The sequence below is a fragment of the Hemitrygon akajei genome, chromosome 27, assembly GCF_048418815.1.
Source record: "Hemitrygon akajei chromosome 27, sHemAka1.3, whole genome shotgun sequence".
Classification (NCBI taxonomy): domain Eukaryota; kingdom Metazoa; phylum Chordata; class Chondrichthyes; order Myliobatiformes; family Dasyatidae; genus Hemitrygon; species Hemitrygon akajei.
The window spans coordinates 54,428,717-54,433,601 of record NC_133150.1 but is presented as its reverse complement, the minus strand read 5'-3'; the positions used below and the strand labels follow the sequence as shown (position 1 = coordinate 54,433,601).

At 50.7% G+C, this 4,885-nt stretch overlaps 1 protein-coding gene across 8 annotated transcripts in view; it reads left to right on the top strand.

Moving 5' to 3' along the window:
- Nucleotides 1–4,885, top strand: part of LOC140717431 (uncharacterized) — a 122,089-nt gene that overhangs the window by 41,987 nt on the left and 75,217 nt on the right. For 5 of the 8 annotated variants that reach the window (XM_073031005.1, XM_073031014.1, XM_073031007.1 and 2 more), the window contains 2 exons: nt 992–1,065; nt 2,686–2,780. The gene's annotated coding sequence lies outside the window, so the exon portion shown is untranslated. The remainder of the gene's footprint in view (nt 1–991; nt 1,066–2,685; nt 2,781–4,885) is intronic. The other 3 variants (XM_073031006.1, XM_073031010.1, XM_073031012.1) reach the window with 1 other exon arrangement.

The window sequence follows — 4,885 nt, the reverse complement described above, 5'->3', positions numbered from 1 at the left end:
GTCTGCAATGGTCAGAAAACCCCTCGTACGTGATGGTCAGAAAGCCCCTCGCCCGCGATGCGGAAAACCCCTCGTCCACGATGGTCAGAAAACCCCCCGCCTGCAATGGTCAGAAAGCCCCTCGCCCGCGATGCAGAAATCCGTCGTCCGAGATGGTCAGCTCTCTGCTGAAATAGTTCAGTTCTATGTGAGTTCAGTAAGTAGTCAAAAGAATGGAGAGAGTTGTAGGACAGCCCCACATTGGCCCTACATTCATCTCACGGGCCGACAGGTGTAAACAGGATCTGTGTGACAGCCCAGGGTGAGACCAATGATACACAGATAGCAGGAGACCTGACACTGGGACCAGAAGACCGCTAGGCCCCTTCATGCTGTTCCAGTCGATCGAAAATCAGTTTCCCACTGCTCAAATCCCACCTCCCTGGCCTGTCTAGTGATTCAGTGACCCTGTCTCCACATTTCATGGGTCAATGAATCCCCAAGATCATGCAGTCATGGCCTGAGTAATCTCCCCTTATTTAGTCTGCAACTTGATCTCTATCTCTGTATCCCCCTCCCTCTTCTTCCCCTCTCCACCTTTACTACCCTCTCTCTTGCCCCCTCCCCCTCTCTTCCCCTTTTACTCCTCCCCCCTCTTCCCAACTACTATTCCTCACTCCTCCCCTCCTGCACCTCACCCTCCTTCCCTCTCTTCCCCCTCCCTCCATTCCCTCTTCCACCCTCCTCCCCTACCCCCTCCTTCTTCTCCCTCGTCCCCTCCTACCCCCTTCCCACTCCTCACCTTTCCTCCCCTCTTCCCCCTCCTCCACTCCCCTTTTCCTTCTCCTCCCCTCTCCTGCCTCCCTGTTCCCCCCTCCTCTCCTCCCCCCTTCCCCATCATTCCTCCCTTTTCCCTCTCCCTCCCCACTCTATGTTCTCTCCCCTCATTACCCACTGCCCCATCTCTACCCTCTATCCCCCCCCCCCCCCCGGCTCTCTCATTTCTCCACAGATGCTACCTGACCAGCTGAGTATTCACGGCTTCTTGGTTGTCTGTCTCTCGAACTGCCCTCTGTTCACTGATAGGTAAGTCTTACCGGCACATGGGATGGCGCAGGAGGTAGTGAGTAATGCTCCTGTTGCCCACCTTGGGTGCTGTCTGTCTGGACTTTTTATATTCTCCTAGTGAACCTGTGGTATTCCCCCAAACATCCCAATATGTGCAGGACAGTGGCTGAATCGGCAACCACAGATTGTGCCCCAGAGTGTGGTTGGTGGGTGGAATCTCGGGTAATATGCAGCGTGTATACTTGGGATTATTATAGATATCTGTACGATAGCCGGTGTGAACAAGGTGGGCCCTCTGTGTTGCCCCCTCCTGTCATTTAAAGATTTTCTCTGTACTAACTCACCAGTCTAGCTACCTCTTTGTACAAGTCTCTCAGTTCCTCCATCCTCCGATGACCTTAAACGACTCATTTTCTGTCACCACAGATGCCGTTCAATTTCTATGTTTCCAACAAACTCTGCACTGGTATCTCGGTCCGTCTCTCAGGGGATATCTCTACACCAATCAATATCTCTCAGTCCCTTTTTCAGGGGGATATCTGTACACTGTTCAGTGCTTTTCAGTCCCTCTCTCCCAGGGGATATCTGTACACTGACCGGTGTCTCTCAGTCCCTCTCTCCCAGGGGATATCTGTACACTGACCGGTGTCTCTCAGTCCCTCTCTCTCCCAGGGGATATCTGTACACTGACCGGTGTCTCTCAGTCCCTCTCTCCCAGGGGATATCTGTACACTGACCGGTGTCTCTCAGTCCCTCTCTCCCAGGGGATGTCTGTACACTGACCGGTGTCTCTCAGTCCCTCTCTCCCAGGGGATATCTGTACACTGACCAGTGTCTCTCAGTTCCTCTCTCTCAGGGGATATCTGTACACTGACCAGTGTCTCTCAGGGAGATATCTGTCCACTGACCAGTGTCTCTCAGGGGATATCTGTACACTGTCCAGTGTTTCTCAGTCCCTCTCTCCCAGGGGATATCTGTACACTGACCAGTGTCTCTCAGGGAGATATCTGTACACTGACCAGTGTCTCTCAGTTCCTCTCTCTCAGGGGATATCTGTACACTGACCAGTGTCTCTCAGTTCCTCTCTCTCAGGGGATATCTGTACACTGACCGGTGTCTCTCAGTCCCTCTCTCTCAGGGGATATCTGTACACTGACCGGTGTCTCTCAGTCCCTCTCTCTCAGGGAGATATCTGTACACTGACCGGTGTCTCTGTCCCTCTCTCTCAGGGGATATCTGTACACTGACCGGTGTCTCTCAGTCCCTCTCTCCCAGGGGATATCTGTACACTGACCAGTGTCTCTCAGTCCTTCTCTCTCAGGGGATATCTGTACACTGACCGGTGTCTCTCAGTCCCTCTCTCTCAGGTGGATATCTGTACACTGACCAGTGTCTCTCAGTCCCTCTCTCTCAGGGGGATATCTGTACACTGACCGGTGTCTCTCAGTCCCTCTCTCTCTCAGGGAGATATCTGTACACTGACCAGTGTCTCTCAGTCCCTCTCTCTCAGGAGATATAGAGTGACTGGTGCCTCTTACCTGCTCTCCTTGTGTTTGGGAGTTTTATGGGATTTATGGACACAAGAGGGAGATGGTTGTGGGAGTGTTGCTGTGATAATGGAATGGTATTGTTTACCAGCAGACCGGGGTCAGTGGCCCTGCAGCTGGCCGGATCTGCATCACTTCAGAAACAACATCTCCGTTCCTGACACCGCACAGTCGATCTCCATCAAAGTGAGTGAATTGTTAACCAGAAATGTAATTTTTTTCTTGCTATCTATCTGCTTCTCGGTCCCAATCACTGCAGAAATCTCCTTGAGAGAGAGACAGAGAGGGAGAGAAGGAGGGACTGTCTGTGTGAGAGATGGTTTGTGTTAAAGGGTCACTGTGAGTGTACTAGACACGCTGTGTTTGTGTCAGAGATATTGAGTGTTTGTGAGATGCAGAGAGACTGAGAATGTTGGGGGGGGGGAGTGTGTGAGAGAAAGACCTTGTGTCAGAGACACTGCGTGTGTGTGAGAGAGAGAGGGAGGAAGACTAATTTTGCCTGAGAGAGAATCTGTGTGAAAGGCTGTGTCTGTGTGAGAGTCTGTCAGTGTGAGGGACTGTGTGTCGGGTGAGACTGAGTGACAGTGACTGTGAAACCATGTGAGAGAGAACCTGTGTGTGTCAGAGACTGTGTGAGAGTGTCTGAGTATGAGAGAGAGAGTGTGTGTGTGTGTGTGTGTGAGAGAGAGAGACAGAGTGAGACTGTGAGAGTGAGGCTGTGTGAGAGAGACTGTTGTGTGTCAGACACTGTCTGAGTCTCTGAGTATGAGAGAAAGAGACTGTTGTGTGTCAGACACTGTGTGAGAGAAAACGTGTGTGTGAGAGAGAGTGATTGTGTGTGTGAGAGAGTATGGGTGCGTGTGAGAGAGTATGGGTGCGTGTGAGAGTGTATATTTGTATGAGAGTCAGTGTATGTGTGAGAGAGAGAGAGCATGTGTCTGTGTGTTTGAAAGTGTGTGTGAGAGAGTGTGTGTGTGAGACCGAGTGTATGTGTGAGAGAGAGAATGTGCGTGTGAGAGAGAGAATGTGTGTGAGAGAGTGTGTGTAAGAGAGAGTTTGTGTATGTATGAAACAGAGTGGGTGAGAGTGAGAGAGAGCATGTGTGTGTGAGAGAGTGTGGGTGTGAGGGAGAGTGAGAGAGTATGGGTGTGAGAGAGAGTGTGTGGGTGAGACAGTGTGGGTGAGAGTGAGAGTGTGTGTGAGAGAGTGTGTATGTGTGTGTGAGATACAGTATGTGTGTGAGAGAGTGTGTGTGTAAGGGAGTGGGTGTGTGTGTGAGAGAGAAAGTGTGTGTGTAAGGGAGTGGGGGTGTGTGTGTAAGGGAGTGTGTGTGTGTGTAAGGGAGTGTGTGTGTGTGAGAGTGTGCATGAGAGAATGTGGGTAAGCGTGAGACTGTGTTTAAAGTGTGTGTCTGAGAGAACGAGTGACTGTAAGAGGGAGAGAGTTCACGTGTTTGTGAGAGAGAGTGTATGTGAAAGAGTGTTGCATGCAAGAGAGAGTACATGTGGGAGAATTGCATGCGATGGAGAGTGTGCGAGTGTGTGTGCATGAGAGAGGATGAGACTGTGTGTGAGAGAGAGAATGGAAATGAGAGAGAGAGGGAGACAGAAAGTGTGTATGTGTGAGAAAGACTGTGAGAGGGAGATAGTGTGTGTGAGAGAGGGAGAGACTGTGTGTGAGAGTGTGTGTGCAAGACAGCAACCACGTATGTGTGTGAGAGAGAGTGGGAGTGTGTGGTGAGAGGCAGACTGTGTGAGGGGGGAGACTGTGTGTATGAGAGAGAGAGACTGTCAGGGAGAGACTGTGAGAGAGATTGTGTGTGTGAGAGAGAGAGAGTGGGAGTGTGTGGTGAGAGGCAGACTGTGAGGGGGAGACTGTGAGAAAGTGTGTGTGTATGAGATTGTGTGAGAGAGAGATAGACTAGTGTGAGAGAGAAATTACATGTGTGTTGGAGACTGTGTGTGTGTGTGTGTGTGTGTGTGCGCGCAAGAGAGGGAAAGAGACGGTGTGTGTGAGAGAATGACTGTTGGAGACTGTGAGAAAATCATACTGTGTATGACGGAGGGATACTGTGTGAGGGGCAGAGAGACTGTATGTATGTGAGATAGGGTCTGTGTATTTAAAGCACTATGTATGTGAGAGAGACTGATGAAAAATAACTTGTCTGTGTGAGAGACTGTGTCTGTTTGTATGGAAATAAAGACTGCATATGAGTGTGTGAGAGAGGGAGCACTGTGTGCATGTGAGAGAGAATGAGAGACTGTGTGTCAGAGAGAAAGAGACATGGCCTG